Below are 20,254 nucleotides of genomic sequence, written 5' to 3' on the forward strand. Positions count from 1 at the left end.
ACACACACACACACACACACACACACACACACACACACACACACACACACACACACACACACACACACACACACACACACACACACACACACACACACACACACACACACACACACACAGTATATTTAGATCCACCACCTCAGCAGGATAGGAGTGTGTCATTGATGATTCTCCCACAGAAACAAAATCAGGGACACACACACAACATGAGTTTGAACTGCCTGTTCCCGTTACCGATAGTAAATTACATCGTGACCTCACAAGGAGATATTCTCTGGCACAATGAACATACAAGGTGTCTTTCCTCTCCCCCAGACAAGACAGGACAAGACACACACACACACATACGCACACATACACACACATACAAGTACGCACATAGAGAGAACACACACAGAACCACACTAGAGAAAGACTCAAGACATAGCAGTACATGGTATTGACATGTAATTGAGAATGAGAATGAATGTTCTTTCAATGTTCCGTATTGCGTGACTGTCTGAAAGCGACCAGTAGAATGGAGTCTTTAGGTCAATGTGAGAGTGCTCTATGTCAATGTGAGAGTGCTCTATGTCAATGTGAGAGTGCTCTATGTCAATGTGAGAGTGCTCTATGTCAATGTGAGAGTGCTCTATGTCAATGTGAGAGTGCTCTATGTCAATGTGAGAATGCTCTGTCAATGTGAGAGTGCTCTATGTCAATGTGAGATTGCTCTATGTCAATGTGAGAGTGCTCTATGTCAATGTGAGAGTGCTCTATGTCAATGTGAGAATGCTCTGTCAATGTGAGAGTGCTCTATGTCAATGTGAGATTGCTCTATGTCAATGTGAGAGTGCTCTATGTCAATGTGAGAGTGCTCTATGTCAATGTGAGAGTGCTCTATGTCAATGTGAGAATGCTCTGTCAATGTGAGAGTGTTCTATGTCAATGTGAGAGTGCTATATGTCAATGTGAACATGTTCTATATCAATGTGAGAGTGCTCTATGTCAATGTGAGAGTGCTCTATGTCAATGTGAGAGTGCTCTATGTCAAATCAAAATCAAATTGTATTTGTCACATACACATGGTTAGCAGATGTTAATGCGAGTGTAGCGAAATGCTTGTGCTTCTAGTTCTGACAATGCAGTAATAACCAACAAGTAATCTAACTAACAATTCCAAAACTACTGTCTTATACACAGTGTAAGGGGATAAAATGTACATAAGGATATATGAATGAGTGATGGTACAGAGCAGCATAGGCAAGATACAGTAGATGGTATCGAGTACAGTATATACATATGAGATGAGTATGTAAACAAAGTGGCATAGTTAAAGTGGCTAGTGATACATGTATTACATAAGGATGCAGTCGATGATATAGAGTACAGTATATACGTATGCATATGAGATTAATAATGTAGGGTAAGTAACATTATATAAGGTAGCATTGTTTAAAGTGGCTAGTGATATATTTACATAATTTCCCATCAATTCCCATTATTAAAGTGGCTGGAGTTGAGTCAGTGTCAGTGTCAGTGTGTTGGCAGCAGCCACTCAATGTTAGTGGTGGCTGTTTAACAGTCTGATGGCCTTGAGATAGAAGCTGTTTTTCAGTCTCTCGGTCCCAGCTTTGATGCACCTGTACTGACCTCGCCTTCTGGATGATAGCGGGGTGAACAGGCAGTGGCTCGGGTGGTTGATGTCCTTGATGATCTTTATGGCCTTCCTGTAACATCGGGTGGTGTAGGTGTCCTGGAGGTCAGGTAGTTTGCCCCCGGTGATGCGTTGTGCAGACCTCACTACCCTCTGGAGAGCCTTACGGTTGAGGGCGGAGCAGTTGCCGTACCAGGCGGTGATACAGCCCGCCAGAATGCTCTCGATTGTGCATTTGTAGAAGTTTGTGAGTGCTTTTGGTGACAAGCCGAATTTCTTCAGCCTCCTGAGGTTGAAGAGGCGCTGCTGCGCCTTCTTCACGATGCTGTCTGTGTGAGTGGACCAATTCAGTTTGTCTGTGATGTGTATGCCGAGGAACTTAAAACTTGCTACCCTCTCCACTACTGTTCCATCGATGTGGATAGGGGGGTGTTCCCTCTGCTGTTTCCTGAAGTCCACAATCATCTCCTTAGTTTTGTTGACGTTGAGTGTGAGGTTATTTTCCTGACACCACACTCCGAGGGCCCTCACCTCCTCCCTGTAGGCCGTCTTGTCGTTGTTGGTAATCAAGCCTACCACTGTTGTGTCGTCCGCAAACTTGATGATTGAGTTGGAGGCGTGCGTGGCCACGCAGTCGTGGGTGAACAGGGAGTACAGGAGAGGGCTCAGAACGCACCCTTGTGGGGCCCCAGTGTTGAGGATCAGCGGGGAGGAGATGTTGTTGCCCTCACCACCTGGGGGCGGCCCGTCAGGAAGTCCAGTACCCAGTTGCACAGGACCATATCAGCCTCTTGTTTTAGTCAATGTGAGAGTGCTGTATGTCAATGTTAGAGTGCTCTATGTCAATGTGTGTGTGTTCTATGTCAACGTGAGAGTGCTCTATGTCAATGTGAGAGTGTGTGTTTGATTATAAATCTTGTAATGACGAGTCAAAAACAAAGTGATGGAGTGTGTTCAGAGCAATGCATTATAGAGAGATATATATTGCTTAGTGTATTCACTCTTTATTCTCTGCTATCCCATGCATGTGTGTTTGAGTGGGTATGAACTACATAGCTTTCAGTCATCAATGTACTTTATACTCAGGGGGCTGTGTGTGTGTGTGTGTGTATCGTGGGGGGGGGGGGTTACGGGCTGAAGCAGTGTGTGTGGTACACTTGAGTCCCACCCCGGCCACATCAATCAACAGCCTCTTCTTGTTCCCCCCAGCAAATGTAAAATAGACCCAGTAAGAAAAATCAATACATATTTTCCAGACATTAAAGTTAGGTTCTGAATGAAAGGTGAAAATACATATTTTCCGGACGTTTAAAATACGGATGTTGAAAATGTTTATTTTCGGGACGTTGAAATCAGGTACATTTTCGGTTCTGAATGAAAGTTGAAAAGACGTTGTGTTTGGACCAAATCAAGGCTGGTCTTGACAACATCTGAACCAAACATAGATGTTTATGATTTTTCACATATGCCACTGGTTCATAGAAATTCTCATTGTTTAGGGAAAGAATTATGCGAAGTTTTATGTGTTGTTGGAGGAGCCTTTTGGTCAGTTTAGCTAAGAAAACACCTCCCTCCTCAACCTGAATAGTACAGTATTGTGTATAGTATGTGTGTGCGTGATGCTGTGTGGTGGTGGGGGGGAGGGAGGGGGTGGGTGCGAATGTGAAGTAGTGTATATATCTTTCTGTTGAGTAGTAGAATCCCCCTTCCTCTCCCACAGCAGGGGAGGGTAAGCGGGGGCACAGTCCTTAAGGATGTGTGTTTGTGATTGTGTGTGTGTGGAGGGTAATTACAGTGACTGGGCCTACTGTAATGAGAGGAGAGGGACTGAGAGAGAGAGAGAAGCGCTGCGGGGAGAGTGGAGAGAGTTCAGTTCTCATACTGCAGATATATATAGCATCCCTCTCATGGGTACAAGTCAAAAAGATTCCTGTCATTCCTACTTCACACAAACACATCTACTGTATACAGTACAGGCTCAAGTGACGCCCACACACACACACTGGAAAAATACATTGAAGAGTGACTACCCCTAAAAACCAAACAATCCCTTAGAAAACAGTGTATGTGGCATCAAACATGTATTCTAGTGTCAAAACTGACTACAAAGTGAAAATAGGATCATTTTGGTGATAAAGTCAGTCTTGTCTAAAACAGAGTTTGGGACCTCAGCGCGTCACAACGAGTAAATGAAGGTTGGGTTTGGATTACAACTATGTCAACAAATCATGCCCCCTTTTGCCAAGCTCCACGTGCAAATCGCCCCTCCGCTCACTTTGCTTCCCTTCATTGAATGTGGGCTCCGTTGTTTCATCACCCCAAACAAACGCGCTCAAAGAATCGCGGCCGTTTGAGACTGAATAGCCCTATCAGGATTGAGCATGCAATGCATGATTCCAGCAGGATGCACAGCCAACAACTATGGTTTGCATGCCCTGCCGAAGGACCTTATCATGTGGAATAGGTGGTTGGACTTCGTTGGTCCCCAGTGGTGGTGAGTATACTGGTAGCTAGACCCCTTGATATTTATCTGGTTATGTATATTTTGATAATCATTATCACTATCATCGCTAGCATAGCATAGTCACTTTTATAATGTTTACATACTGCTTTACTCATCTCATATGTATATACTGTATTCTATTCTACTGTATTTTAGTCAATGCCATTCCGACATTGCTCGTCCTAATATTTCTATATTTCTTAACTGCATTATTTTACTTTAGTGTGTGTATTGTTGAGAATTGTTAGATACTACTGCACTGTTGGAGCTAGGAACACAAGCATTACGCTCCACCCGCAATAACATCTGAGAAATACCAAATATGTGTATGTGACCAAAATGGTTTTATTTTGATTTGATGTTTTCTACCTAACTAGTTGGCTAGCTAGCTAATGTTAGCCTACCTCAATACAAATCGGATTTGGCTTGGAAACACAATAACATTTCAACAGAAGGCAAATTATTAGTAGGAAAACTGTTTGTGAAGATTGTGATGCCGCCAGATTGACTAGGTGCAGTATAACTTTAGCCAGCTAACTAAGATTGAGGGGACCACCGTATTTGATTGAAGAGACGACCGTAAAGTTGTTTCCTACAAATGAGTTGCCTACTTTAGCAATGTAAAAGTATTTCCATGGCTCTCTAAGTGGAATTTAGACAAAACAGTCACATTAGTCTCCCAGGTGCAACCCATATCTAGAGCACAAACCACACCAGCCCAGGGCATCCATGTCTGGCTTCTTCACCTGCGGGATCGTCTGAGACCAGCCACCCGGACAAATGCTCACCTTTGATGACCACTGACATGCTGGAGAAGTGTGCTCTTCATGGATGAATCCCTGTTTCAACTGTACCGGGCAGATGGCAGACAGCATGTATGGCGTTGTGTGGGCGAGCGGTTTGCTGATGTCAACGTTGTGAACCGAGTGCCCCATGGTGGCGGTGGGGTTATGGTATGGGATGGTATAAGCTAAGGACAATGAACATAATTGCATTTTATCGATGGCAATTTTAATGCAGAGAGATACCGTGACGAGATCCTGAGGCCCATTGCCGTACCATTCATCCTCCACCATCACCTCATGTTTCAGCATGATAATGCACAGCCCCATGTCGCAAGGATCTGTACACAATTCCTGGAAGCTAGAAATGTCCCAGTTCTTCCATGGCCTGCATACTCACCAGACATATCACCCATTGAGCATGTTTGGGATGCTCTGGATCAACGCGTACGAGGCAAATGGGGGTTACACGAGGTACTGACTGGTTTTCTGATCCATGATCCTACCTTTTTTTAAGGTATCTATGACCAACAGATGTGTATATGTATTCCCAGTCATGTGAAATCCATAGATTAGGACCTAATGGATTTATTTCAGTTGACTGATTTCCTTATATGAACTGTAATTCAGTAAAATCTTTGAAATTGTTGCGTCCTGCGTTTAAACTGTATTTTTGTTCAGTGTATATCACCCTGTCACAGGCCCTCCCAGTCAACACCACATCATAAGATTGTCTGCTGCAGTTGTTGGAGAGATGTCTAGGTTGCAGCTGAACATGCAGCAGAGAGAAGAGCAGTATCACGTAGACATGCCCTCACTGTGAGCGTTCCTATGAATGGAACAGTCAGCGAAATGTTGACAAGAATCCGGCCAGCAACCTTCCCCTGTCAGCTGCAAAAGCTTTCACAGACTCATCATTTATACACATACAGAAGGCAAACCCACTTCATTACTTTGAGAACCAAATTGTGAAACATAATTTACAGTTGAAGTCGGGAGTTTACATAAACCTATGTTGGAGTCATTAAAACCCATTTTTCAACCACTCCACACATTTCTTGTTAATTAACAAACTAGAGCTTTAGCAAGTTGGTGAGGACATCTACTTTGTGCAGGACACAAGTAATTTTTCCAACAATTGTTTACAGACAGATTATTTCACTTATCACTGTATCACAATGCCAGTGGGTCAGAAGTTTACATACACTAAGTTGACTGTGCATTTAAACAGCTTGGAAAATTCCAGAAAATTATGTCATGGCTTTAGAAGCTTCTGATAGGCTAATTGACATCATTTGAGTCAAGGCCATTTTCTCAAAAGTGAGGTTACAAGTTGATCAATTTTCAAGGCAGAATGACTTTCCCATTGTTCCTCAACTGCAGTGTATGATACACCATGAGTCTCTACTTTATCCTATGTAAAAAAAAGCACCATATAGGTGGTGGGTCACTTTTCATGATATCTGAAGTGAAATAGAAAGGGGAACGCAGTGATCAGGTTGAGAATGCAATCAGTGCTCTGTATGTGTGTGTGTGTGTGTGTGTGTGTATGTGTGTGTGTGTGTGTGTGTGTGTGTGTGTGTGTGTGTGTGTGTGTGTGTGTGTGTGACCGACCAGTATCTTTGATGAAGGGCCAGGAGGTGATCTACGACTGCCATGCCCATCAATGGGGCGCCGACAGAGACCTTACCTCCAGCCTCACCTCTTGCCCGCTCACCAACACTCGTCCATGGGGAGACTGTCTTGTAAATAGTACCTGTCTCTGGGTCAGATATATTACCAGAACAGTGTGTGTGTGTGTGTGTTCACAGAAACATGTATGGAGCCAGCACATGGAGACTTGCAAGATGATGTGATGAAGTCCAGACTGACGCGCGGGCTTGATACTGATGTCTCTGAATGGAGAGAGACCTGACACTCTGTACTGATGTCTCTGAATGGAAAGAGAGACCTGCCACTCTGTACTGTTGTCTCTGAATGGAGAGAGACCTGACACTCTGTACTGATGTCTCTGAATGGAGAGAGAGACCTGACACTCTGTACTGATGTCTCTGAATGGAGAGAGACCTGACACTCTGTACTGATGTCTCTGAATGGAGAGAGACCTGACACTCTGTACTGATGTCTCTGAATGGAGAGAGACCTGACACTCTGTACTGATGTCTCTGAATGGAGAGAGACCTGACACTCTGTACTGATGTCTCTGAATGGAGGGAGACCTGGCACTCTGTACTGTTGTCTCTGAATGGAGAGAGACCTGACACTCTGTACTGTTGTCTCTGAATGGAGAGAGACCTGACTCTCTGTACTGTTGTCTCTGAATGGAGGGAGACCTGACAATCTGTACTGTTGTCTCTGAATGGATGGAGACCTGACACTCTGTACTGTTGTCTCTGAATGGAGGGAGACCTGACACTCTGTACTGTTGTCTCTGAATGGAGGGAGACCTGGCACTCTGTACTGATGTCTCTGAATGGAGAGAGACCTGACACTCTGTACTGTTGTCTCTGAATGGAGAGAGACCTGGCACTCTGTACTGTTGTCTCTGAATGGAGGGAGACCTGGCACTCTGTACTGTTGTCTCTGAATGGAAAGAGACCTGACACTCTGTACTGTTGTCTCTGAATGGAGAGAGACCTGACACTCTGTACTGTTGTCTCTGAATGGAGAGAGACCTGACACTCTGTACTGTTGTCTCTGAATGGAGGGAGACCTGACACTCTGTACTGTTGTCTCTGAATGGAGGGAGACCTGGCACTCGGACTACATTTTTTTACCAGACACAAATTTACTCGTGTTGTCTTTGTTTATTTATTGAATTGAATGGTATCATTCAATACACGGAGGGAGAAACCTTCTGCACCAGGATCAGGGTACGTCTGTTGTATATGGGACAGCGTACAGGAAGGAATGAGCCCTCTGACATGTTCGCCAAGGTAACCCCGTTGCCACCAGACAAAATGCTGATCGGCACCGTGTCTGTAACGGCTGGGAATGACAATGAAAGGTGCACATTGTTATATTGGCATAACACTGCTTCTATGGTATTAAGTAAAGCACCATTTATCCTACATGGACCCGATACGAAACGCTTCGTTTCGAATATCTACATCAAATCAGCTTGTAGTTGTTGAAGTCCACCTGCGGGAGGTTTGTTTGTGGTGACTGAGTGGGGGAAAACAAGGTTCTGACAGATGCGTGTGTCTTGGTGGTGGGAAGGATACACCCAAGAAACACCAACTGTCACGGCCGTCGTTGAAAGGAGACCAAGGTGCAGCGAGGTGAGTGTACATTTTCTTTTATTTATATAAAATGTCGCCAACAAAACAAGGAAATAACAAAACAACTGTGAAGCTTACAGGGGTATAGTGCAACTAACAAAGATAACTACCTACACTGAAAGGAGGGAAAAAGGGCTACCTAAGTATGATTCCCAATCAGAGACAACGATAGACAGCTGTCCCTGATTGAGAACCATACCAGGCCAAAACAAAGAAATAAAGAAACATAGAAAACCAAAAATAGAATGCCCACCCCACATCACACCCTGACCTAACCAAATAGAGAAATAAAATGGCTCTCTAAGGTCAGGGCGTGACACCAACATCAAACCACACCCCCAAGCCAACTCACATTTGGCTTCTGTCATGGCTGCCAGGAAAAACGAGGCCAAATCAGATCAGAGGATGCAGCTTCCCTTAGTAGATTAGTAGAAAGAAAGAAAGAGAGAAAGAAAGAAAGAAAGAAAGAAAGAAAGAAAGAGAGAAAGAAAGAAAGAAAGAGAGAAAGAAGAAAGAAAGAGAGAGAGAGAGAGAGAGAGAGAAAGACAGAAAGAAGAAAGAAAGAAAGAAAGAAAGAAAGAAAGAAAGAAAGAAAGAAAGAAAGAAAGAAAGAGAGAGAAAGAAAGAAAGAAAGAGAGAAAGAAAGAGAGAGAAAGACAGAGAGAGAGAAAGAAAGAGAGAGAGAAAGACAGAGAGAGAGAGAGCGACAGAAAGAGAGAGAGAAAGACAGAGAGAGAGAGAGACAGAGAGAGAGAGAAAGAAAGAAAGAGAGAGAGAAAGACAGAGAGAGGGAGACAGAGAGAGAGAGAGAGAGAAAGACACAGAGAGAGAGAGAGAGCGAGAGAGAGGGAGAGAGAGAGAGACAGAAAGAGAGAGAGAAAGACAGAGAGAGAGAGAGAGAGAGAGAGAGAGAGAGACACAGAGAGAGAGAGAGAGAGAGAGAGAGAGAGCGAGAGAGGGAGAGAGAGAGAGACAGAAAGAGAGAGAGAAAGACAGAGAGAGAGAGAGAGAGAGAGAAAGAAAGAGAGAGAGAAAGACAGAGAGACAGAAAGAGAGAGAGAGAGAGAGAGAGAGAGACACAGAGAGAGAGAGAGAGAGAGAGAGAGAGAGAGCGAGAGAGGGAGAGAGAGAGAGACAGAAAGAGAGAGAGAAAGACAGAGAGAGAGAGAGAGAGAGAGAAAGAAAGAGAGAGAGAAAGACAGAGAGACAGAAAGAGAGAGAGAAAGACAGAGAGAGAGAGAGAGAGAGAGAGAGAGACACAGAGAGAGAGAGAGAGAGAGAGCGAGAGAGGGAGAGAGAGAGAGACAGAAAGAGAGAGAGAAAGACAGAGAGAGAGAGAGAGAGAGAGAAAGAAAGAGAGAGAGAAAGACAGAGAGACAGAAGAGAGAGAGAAAGACAGAGAGAGAGAGAGAGAGAAAGAAAGACACAGAGAGAGAGAGAGAGAGACAGAAAGAGAGAGAGAAAGACAGAGAGAGAGAGAGACAGAAAGAGAGAGAGAAAGACAGAGAGAGAGAGAGAGAGAGAGAGAGAGAAAGAAAGACACACAGAGAGAGAGAGAGAGAGAGAGAGAGAGAGAGAGAGAGAGAGAGAGAGAGAGAGAGAGAGAGAGAGAGAGAGGGAGTGTGTGTGTGTGTAGTTACAGTAGTAGGATGTGTCATTGCTGCAGGCAGTGCCTCTCAGCCTCCACTCTGTGTGGACAGGGAGAATAACAGACACGATCATCACTCACCACTCCACACACAGTCCTGACTCAGACCATGTCGCTACAAGTCCAGTCAATCTTACTCCACACACACACAGTGACACATCATCATTAACCACAAGGAGAAACGATCGACTCACACCCATCATTACACAAGCCTCACTCATTATCATAAATTTCTCTCTCTCTCTCTCTCCCCCTCTCTCTCCCAGTCTCTCTCTCCTAGTCTCTCTCAGTCACTATCTCTCCTCTCTCTCTCATTATCATAAATCTCTCTCTCTCTCTCTCCTAGTCTCTCTCCTCTCTCTCTAATTATCATACATTTCTCTCTCTATCTCTCTCTCTCTCCCAGTCTCCCTCTCTCCCAGTCTCTCCCTCTCCCAGCCTCTCCCAGTCTCTCCCTCTCCCAGGCTCTCCCAGTCGCTCTCTCTCCCAGTCTCTCTCTCTCCCAGTCTCTCCCTCTCCCAGGCTCTCCCAGTCGCTCTCTCTCCCAGGCTCTCCCAGTCTCTCTCTCTCCCAGTCTCTTTCTCCCAGTCTCTCTCTCCTAGTCTCTCTCACCTAGTCTCTCTCAGTCCCAGTCTCTCTCTCTCTCTCTCCCAGTCTCTCCCTCTCCCAGTCTCTCTCTCTCCCAGTCACTCCCTCTCCCAGGCTCTCCCAGTCGCCCTCACCCAGTCTCTAGTCTCTCACTCCCAGTCTCTGTCTCCCAGTTTCTCTTTCTCCCATTCTCTTTCTCCCAGTCTCTCTCTCTCCCAGGCTCTCTCTCTCCCAGGCTCTCCCAGTCGCTCTCTCTCCCAGGCTCTCCCAGTCGCTCTCTCTCCCAGGCTCTCCCAGTCTCTCTCTCTCCCAGTCTCTCCCAGTCTCTCTCACCCAGTCTCCTAGTCTCTCACTCCCAGTATCTGTCTCCCAGTTTCTCTTTCTCCCAGTCTCTTTCTCCCAGTCTCTCTCTCTCCCAGTCTCTCCCTCTCCCAGGCTCTCACTCTCCCAGGCTCTCACTCTCCCAGTCTCTCACTCTCCCAGTCTCTCTCACTCCCAGTTTCCCTCTCCCTCTTTCACCATGTCTCTCTCTCCACATGTGTGTGTAAGAGAGAGAGAGATTGAGACCAGGAGAGAGAGAGAGTGAAGTGTGTGTGTGTGTGTGTGTGTATGTATATGTGTAACAGACACAGTGAAGTAAAAACCATCAGAGCAGTAGAGGCTTACCTGTATCACACGTCTTCAGCCTGGTCAGTGGCAGGGACGTTGTAGAGCTTCAGTTGACCAACATATTACCACACCTCTGTCTCTCTGTCTGTCTGCGCCTCCTGGAAAACAGAACATGGTCAACAACACGGTCAGTCTATAGGCTTGGGGTCAAAAGGCGCTCAACATTTTAGTAAGTGGTTACAACATGGCTGGCATGTCATTCTATGGTGGAATGGTAACACAACAAACATTGCAGTATGGGGTTCACAAACGGTCAATATTTTAGTCTGTGGTCAAAACATGGTTAACTTGTCACTCTGTGGTTCATAAAGCCACAGTGTGAATCCGCCCAAACATGCAGCACTGCCTTGGCTGGTGCTGTGGCCATCTGTGTCTGTGTGTGGCATGTGCTGCCTGTTCCCGAGTGACTCAGAGTGTTACCCCAGAGTCATGTGAACAAGAACAGGTGGCACTCTGGTACACCTCTTCCCACACACATACACACCAGTTTGCATGCCCTTTCCTGACATGGGGTTGTGGTTTACACCGAGTACACTCAACCTAAATGTCATGTACTCTACTCACTCCTACTCCCTACATGAACTGTTCTCATCTCCTCCCTCCCCTGTCTGTCCTCCCTCCAACTCTCCTCCTCCTGTTCTCCTCTCCACCTCTCCTCCTCCTGTTCTCCTCTCCACCTCTCCTCTTCCTGTTCTCCTCCTCCTGTTCTCCTCTCCACCTCTCCTCCTCCTGTTCTCCTCTCCACCTCTCCTCCTCCACCTCTCCTCCTCCTGTTCTCCCACCTCTCCTCCTCCTGTTCTCCCCACCTCTCCTCCTCCTGTTCTCCCCACCTCTCCTCCTCCTGTCCTTCCTCCTGTTCTCCTCTCCACCTCTCCTCCCCCTGTTCTCCTCTCCACCCTCCTCCTCCTGTTCTCCCCCACCTCTCCTCCTCCTGTTCTCCTCTCCACCCTCCTCCTCCTGTTCTCCCCACATCTCCCCCTCCTGTTCTCCTCTCCTGTTCTCCTCTCCTCCTCCTGTACTCCTCTCTCCCTCCTGTTCTCCTCTCCTCCCCCTGTTCTCCTCCCCTCCCCCTGTTCTCCTCTCCTCCTCCTGTTCTCCTCTCCTCCTCCTCTTGTTATCCTCTCTTCCTCCTGTTCTCCTCTCCTCCTCCAGTTCTCCTCTCCTCCTCTTGTTCTCCTCTACTCCTCCTCTACTCCTCCGGTTCTCCTCTCCTCCTCTTGTTCTCCTCTCCTCCTCCTGTTCTCCTCTCCTCCACTTCCCCTCTCATACTCCTGTTCTCCTCTCCTCCACTTCCCCTCTCATACTCCTGTTCTCCTCTCCTCCTCCTCTTCTCCTCTCCTCCTCCTGTTCTCCTCTCCTCCTCCAGTTCTCCTCTCCTCCTGTTCTCCTCTCCTCCTCCAGTTCTCCTCTCCTCCTCCTGTTCTCCTCCTCCTGTTCTCCTCCGGTTCTCCTCTCCTCCTCCTGTTCTCCTCTCCTCCACTTCCCCTCTCCTCCTCCTCTTCTCCTCTCCTCCTCCTGTTCTCCTCTCCTCTCCCTGTTCTCCTCTCTTCCTCCTGTTCTCCTCTCCTCCTCCGGTTCTCCTCTCCTCCTCATCTCCTCCTCCTGTTCTCCTCTCCTTCTCCTGTTCTCCTCTCTTCCTCCTGTTCTCCTCTCCTCCTCCTGTTCTCCTATCCTCCTCCTGTTCTCCTCTCCTCTCCTCCTCCGGTTCTCCTCTCCTCCTCTTGTTCTCCTCTCCTCTTCTCCTCTAGTCCTCCTGTTCTCCTTTCCTCCTCCTGTTCTCCTCTCTTCCTGTTCTCCTCTCCTCCTGTTCTCCTCTCCTCCTCCTCCTGTTCTCCTCCTCCTCTTCTCCTCCTGTTCTCCTCTCCTCTTCCTGTTTTCCTATCCTCCTCTTGTTCTCCTCTCCTCCTCCTGTTCTCCTCTCCTCCTCGTGTTCTCCTCTCATCCTCCTGTTCTCCTCTTGTTCTCCTCTCTTTCTCCTGTTCTCCTCTACTCCTCTTGTTCTCCTCTCCTCCCCCGGTTCTCCTCTCCTCCTCTTGTTCTCCTCTCCTCCTCCTGTTCTCCTCTCCTCCTCCTCTTCTCCTCTCCTCCTCCTGTTCTCCTCTCCTCCTCCAGTTCTCCTCTCCTCCTGTTCTCCTCTCCTCCTCCTCCAGTTCTCCTCTCCTCCTCCTCTTCTCCTCTCTTCCTCCTGTTCTCCTCTCCTCCTCCGGTTCTCCACTCCTCCTCATCTCCTCCTACTGTTCTCCTCTCCTTCACCTGTTCTCCTCCTCCTGTTCTCCTCTCCTCCTCCTGTTCTCCTCTCCTCCTCCGGTTCTCCTCTCCTCCTCTTGTTCTCCTCTCCTCTTCTCCTCTAGTCCTCCTGTTCTCCTTTCCTCCTCCTGTTCTCCTCTCTTCCTGTTCTCCTCTCTTCCTGTTCTCCTCTCCTCCTCCTCCTGTTCTCTCCTCCTCCTGTTCTCCTCTCCTCCTCCTCTTCTCCTCCTGTTCTCCTCTCCTCTTCCTGTTTTCCTCTCCTCCTCTTGTTCTCCTCTCCTCCTCCTGTTCTCCTCTCCTCCTTGTGTTCTCCTCTCATCCTCCTGTTCTCCTCTTGTTCTCCTCTCTTTCTCCTGTTCTCCTCTACTCCTCTTGTTCTCCTCTCCTCCTCCGGTTCTCCTCTCCTCCTCTTGTTCTCCTCTCCTCCTCCTGTTCTCCTCTCCTCCTCCTGTTCTCCTCCCCTCCCCCGGTTCTCCTCTCCTCCGCTGGTTCACCTCTCCTCCTCCGGTTCTCCTTTCCTCCTCAGGTTCTCCTCTCCTCCTCCTCTCCTCCTCTTGTTCTCCTCTCTTCCTCCTGTTCTCCTCTCCTCTTCCGCTTCTCCTCTCCTCCTCTTGTTCTCCTCTCCTCCCCCTGTTTTCCTCTCCTCCCCCTGTTCTCCTCTCCTCCTCTTGTTCTCCTCTCCCTCTCTCTTCTCTCACATTGTATCTGGGCTCCCGAGTGGCACAGCGGTCTAAGGCACTGCATCTCAGTGCTAGAGACACTCCAGACACTTCGATTTCAGGCTGAATCACAACCGGCCGTGATTGGGAGTCCCATAGGGCGGCGCACGATTAGCCCAGTGTGGTCCAGGTTTTGCCGGGGTAGGCCGTCATTGTAAATTATAATTTGTTCTTAACTGACTCTCCTAGTTAAATAAAGGTTAAATAAATCAAATCTAAGTCTGTACAACCTACTGACAGCAGTCTTGCTGGTCACCTTTTCACCCTCTCCACTGACTTACACTGATCACCTCTCTTCCTCCCTCCCTCTATTTCACTCTCTCTGTATCTTCCAACTCAAGATGCAGGGTCATGGAAAATCCAAATGGCAATACCATGCCTATACATCTACCTAATTGCACCCTACACAAACTCTTAGTTTTAACATGTACTTAGCTGCAGGGAGGCTTTCACATGTACTTCTATAAACACAGGTCCTGACAGCTGTGTCAATGAGTGGCAGGTATACATTCTTCTGCCCCAAGCAGTCACGTGGACTAGCAGTTAGGGCACTTGACCTTTAACCTATAGGGGTCAGGGATAGTAGGCCTTCTTCCCTGGAGGGCCACAGCTGGTGGGGAGGGCTTTCAGAGGCCCCAAGAGTTAAGGTGGGATACTAACAATATCTGGAAAAGGTGAGGAAGCATTTAGGGCTATTTTGTATTTCCACTCAAAACTGAATGGATGAATGTAGAATGTAATGCATGGATGGGGGTGACTCAGACTTCAGTGTGAATGCTTGCTTTTTAGTTTAGTTATCATTTTGTTGGAGGTGAAAATATAATTAGTTGGCCATGACATTATGTTCAAACAAACTCTTCCAATAGATAGCACAAGCCCATACTTTGGGAATGTCATATCAGATTTACAGTTGCAGTTATATTGCCCATATCGGCGTAGCCTAATGTCATTTCATGCCAAAACTAAACTAAATGTCAATTCTGACTCAAGATCAGCCCAGAGTGAAATGTGTGGGGGAGATGAGGTTGATTCTAAGAGTTCATCAGAGATAAGGCTGAACAGAGATCAGATGATAAGTACAGCTACCACAATATATGTAAAGGTCAACCTGTGGGAGGAAGACTCTTTGACATGAACCAGCTTACCAGAGATATACATTGGAGAGGAGGAGGATAGAAAACCAGTCTAGTACAGCTACATTAGAGAAGAGGAGGGACAACCAGTCTAGTATAGCGACATTAGAGAGGAGGGAGAACCAGTCTATTATAGATACATTAGCGAGGAGGGAGAACCAGTCTAGCATAGCTACATTAGAGAGGAGGAGGGAGAACCAGTCTAGTACAGCTACATTAGAGAGGAGGAGGAGGGACAACCAGTCTAGTACAGCTACATTAGAGAGGAGGGAGAACCAGTCTATTATAGATACATTAGAGAGGAGGGAGAACCAGTCTAGTATAGCTACATTAGAGAGGAGGAGGGAAAACAAGTCTAGTATAGATACATTAGAGAGGAGGAGGGGGAACCAGTCTAGTATAGATACATTAGAGAGGAGGAGGAGAAAGAACCAGTCTAGTACAGCTACATTAGAGAGGAGGAGGGAGAACCAGTCTAGTATATATACATTAGAGATGAGGAGTGAGAACCAGTCCAGTAAAGCTACATTAGAGAGGAGAAGGAGGGAGAACCAGTCTAGTACAGCTACATTAGAGAGGAGGAGGGAGAACCAGTCTAGTATAGCTACATTAGAGAGGAGGAGGGAGAACCAGTCTAGTATAGCTACATTAGAGAGGAGGAGGAGGGAGAACCAGTCTAGTACAGCTACATTAAAGAGGAGGAGGAGGGAAAACCAGTCCAGTATAGATACATTAGAGAGGAGGAGGAGGGAGAACCAGTCTAGTATAGCTACATTAGAGAGGAGGAGGGAGAACTAGTCTAGTATAGATACATTAGAGAGGAGGAGGGAGAACCAGTCTAGTATAGCTACATTAGAGAGGAGGAGGGAGAACCAGTATAGTAAAGCTACATTAAAGAGGAGGAGGAGGGAGAACCAGTCTAGTACAGCTACATTAGAGAGGAGGAGGAGGGAGAACCAGTCTAGTACAGCTACATTAGAGAGGAGGAGGGAGAACCAGTCTAGTACAGCTACATTAGAGAGGAGGAGGGAGAACCAGTCTAGTACAGCTACATTAGAGAGGAGGAGTGAGAAACAGTTTAGTACAGCTACATTAAAGAGGAGGGAAAACCAGTCTAGTATTGCTACATTAGAGAGGAGGAGGAGGGAGAACCAGTCCAGTACAGCTATATTAGAGAGGAGGAGAAGGGAGAACCAGTCTAGCATAGCTACATTAGAGAGGAGGAGGAGGGAGAACCAGTCGGGTATAGCTACATTAGAGAGGAGGAGGAGGGTGAACCAGTCTAGTACAGCTACATTAGAGAGGAGGAGGAGGGAGAACCAGTATAGTACAGCTACATTAGAGAGGAGGAGAGTGAACCAATCTAGTACAGCTACATTAGAGAGGAGGAGGAGTGAGAACCAGAATATTACAGCTACATTAGAGAGGAGGAGGGATAACAAGTCTAGTATAGATACATTAGAGAGGAGGAGGGAGACCCAGTCTAGTAAAGCTACATTAGAGAGGAGGAGGAGGGAAAACCAGTCTAGTATAGCTACATTAGAGAGAAGGAGGGATAACCAGTCTAGTACAGCTACATTAAAGAGGAGGACGAGCGAGAACCAGTCTATTATAGCACCATTAGAGAGGAGGAGGAGGAGGGAGAACCGATCTAGTACACCTACATTAGAGAGGAGGAGGAGAGAGAACCAGTCTAGTACAGCTACATTAGAGAGGAGGAGGAGGAGGAGGAGGAGGAGGGAGAACCAGTCTACTATAGCTACATTAAAGAGGAGGAGGGAGAACCAGTCTAGTAGAGCTACATTAGAGAGGAGGAGGGAGAACAAGTCTAGTATAGATACATTAGAGAGGAGGAGGAGGAAGAACCAGTCTAGTAAAGCTACATTAAAGAGGAGCAGGAGGGAGAACCAGTCTAGTACAGCTACATTAGAGAGGAGGAGGGAGTACTAGTCTAGTATAGATACATTAGAGAGGAGGAGGAGGGAGAACCAGTATATTATAGCTACATTAGAAAGGAGGAGGAGGGAGAACCAGTCCAGTACAGCTATATTAGAGAGGAGGAGGGAGAACCAGTCTAGCATAGCTACATTAGAGAGGAGGAGGAGGGTGAACCAGTCTAGTACAGCTACATTAGAGAGGAGGAGGAGGGAGAACCAGTCTAGCATAGCTACATTAGAGAGGAGGAGGAGGGAGAACCAGTCGGGTATAGCTACATTAGAGAGGAGGAGGAGGGTGAACCAGTCTAGTACAGCTACATTAGAGAGGAGGAGAGTGAACCAATCTAGTACAGCTACATTAGAGAGGAGGAGGAGTGAGAACCAGAATATTACAGCTACATTAGAGAGGAGGAGGGATAACACGTCTAGTATAGATACATTAGAGAGGAGGAGGGAGATCCAGTCTAGTAAAGCTACATTAGAGAGGAGGAGGAGGGAAAACCAGTCTAGTATAGCTACATTAGAGAGGAGGAGGGATAACCAGTCTAGTACAGCTACATTAAAGAGGAGGACGAGCGAGAACCAGTCTATTATAGCACCATTAGAGAGGAGGAGGAGGGGGAACCGATCTAGTACAGCTACATTAGAGAGGAGGAGGAGAGAGAACCAGTCTAGTACAGCTACATTAGAGAGGAGGAGGAGGAGGGAGAACCAGTCTACTATAGCTACATTAAAGAGGAGGAGGGAGAACCAGTCTAGTAGAGCTACATTAGAGAGGAGGAGGGAGAATAAGCCTAGTATAGATACATTAGAGAGGAGGAGGGAGTACTAGTCTAGTGTTGATACATTAGAGAGGAGGAGGAGGGAGATCCAGTATATTATAGCTACATTAGTAAGGAGGAGGAGGGAGAACCAGTCTAGCATAGATACATACGAGAGGAGGAGGAGGGGGAACCAGTCTAGTACAGCTACATTAGAGAGGAGGAGGAGGGAGAACCAGTCTAGGACAGCTATATTAGAGAGGAGGAGGGAGAACCAGTCTAGCATAGCTACATTAGAGAGGAGGAGGATTGAGAACCAGTCTAGTACAGCTACATTAGAGAGGAGGAGGGATAACAAGTCCAGTATAGATACATTAGAGAGGAGGAGGGAGACCCAGTCTAGTAAAGCTACATTAGAGAGGAGGAGGAGGGAAAACCAGTCTAGTATAGCTACATTAGAGAGGAGGAGGGATAACCAGTCTAGTACAGCTACATTAAAGAGGAGGACGAGCGAGAACCAGTCTATTATAGCACCATTAGAGAGGAGGAGGAGGGACAAACGATCTAGTACAGCTACATTAGAGAGGAGGAGGAGAGAGAACCAGTATAGTACAGCTACATTAGAGAGGAGGAGGGAGAACAAGTCTATTATAGATACATTAGAGAGGAGGAGGAGGAAGAACAAGTCTAGTAAAGCTACATTAAAGAGGAGCAGGAGGGAGAACCAGTCTAGTACAGCTACATTAGAGAGGAGGAGGGAGTACTAGTCTAGTATAGATACATTAGAGAGGAGGAGTGAGAACCATTGTAGTAAAGCTACATTAAAGAGGAGGATTAGGGAGAACCAGTCTAGTACAGCTACATTAGAGAGGAGGAGGAGGGAGAACCAGTCTAGTACAGCTACATTAGAGAGGAGGAGGAGGGAGAACCAGTATATTATAGTTACATTAGAAAGGAGGAGGAGGGAGAACCAGTCTAGCATAGATACATACGAGAGGAGGAGGAGGGGGAACCAGTCTAGTGCAGCTACATTAGAGAGGAGGAGGAGGCAGAACCAGTCTAGTACAGCTACATAAGAGACGAGGAGGGAAAACCAGTCTAGTACAGCTACATTAAAGAGGAGGACAAGCGAGAACCAGTCTATTATAGATACATTAGAGAGGAGGAGGAGGCAGAACCAGTCCAGTACAGCTCCATTAAAGAGGAGGAGGGAAAAGCAGTCTAGTATAGATACATTAGAGAGGAGGAGGAGGGAGAACCAGTCTATTATAGATACATTAGAGAGGAGGAGGGAGGACCAGTCTAGAACAGCTACATTAGAGAGGAGGAGGAGGGAGAACCAGTCTAGTACAGCTACATTAGAGAGGAGGAGGAGGTAGAACCAGTGCATTATAGATACATTAGAGAGGAGGAGAGAGAACCAGTCTGGTATAGCTGAGGAGGAGGAGATAGAACCAGTCTATTATAGATACATTAGAGAGGAGGAGGGAGGACCATTCTAGTACAGCTACATTAGAGAGGAGGAGGAGAGAGAACCAGTCTAATGCAGCTACATTAGAGAGGAGGATGGGGGAGAACCAGTCTAGTACAGCTCCATTAAAGAGGAGGGAGATCCATTCTAGTATAGCTACATTAGAGAGGAGGAGGGAGAACCAGTCGAGTATAGATACATTAGAGAGGAGGAGGGAGAACCAGTCCAGTAAAGCTACATTAAAGAGTAGGAGGAGGGGGAACCAGTCTAGCATAGATACATTAGAGAGGAGGAGGAGGGAGAACCAGTCTAGTATAGCTACATTAGAGAGGAGGAGATAGAACCAGTCTATTATAGATACATTAGAGAGGAGGAGGGAGGACCATTCTAGTACAGCTACATTAGAGAGGAGGAGAGAGAAACAGTCTAGTGCAGCTACATTAGATAGGCGGAGGGAGAACCAGTCTATTATAGATACATTAGAGAGGAGGAGGGAGGACCAGTCTAGAACAGCTACATTAGAGAGGAGGAGGAGGGAGAACCAGTCTAGTACAGCTACATTAGAGAGGAGGAGGAGGTAGAACCAGTCTGGTAAAGCTACATTAAAGAGGAGGACAAGCGAGAACCAGTCTATTATAGATACATTAGAGAGGAGGAGGAGGGAGAACCATTCTAGTACAGCTACATTAGAGAGGAGGAGGAGGGAGAACCAGTCTAGTATAGCTACATTAGAGAGGAGGAGGGAGAACCAGTCTAGTACAGCTACATTAAAGAGGAGGAGGAGGGAGAACAAGTCTATGATAGATACATTAGAGAGGAGGAGGAGGGATAACCATTCTAATATAGCTACATTAGAGAGGAGGAGGAGGAGGAGGGAGA

The 20,254-nt window shown here is 46.7% G+C and overlaps 1 protein-coding gene across 2 annotated transcripts in view; it reads right to left on the reverse strand.

Annotated features, from left to right (window-relative positions):
* kdm6ba (lysine (K)-specific demethylase 6B, a) overlaps positions 1–20,254 on the reverse strand; it is a 190,568-nt gene that overhangs the window by 30,135 nt on the left and 140,179 nt on the right. For both annotated transcript variants that reach the window (XM_031791946.1, XM_031791948.1), the window contains one exon: positions 11,105–11,205. The gene's annotated coding sequence lies outside the window, so the exon portion shown is untranslated. The remainder of the gene's footprint in view (positions 1–11,104; positions 11,206–20,254) is intronic.

Source organism: Oncorhynchus kisutch, linkage group LG16 (genome assembly GCF_002021735.2).
Source record: "Oncorhynchus kisutch isolate 150728-3 linkage group LG16, Okis_V2, whole genome shotgun sequence".
NCBI lineage: Eukaryota > Metazoa > Chordata > Actinopteri > Salmoniformes > Salmonidae > Oncorhynchus > Oncorhynchus kisutch.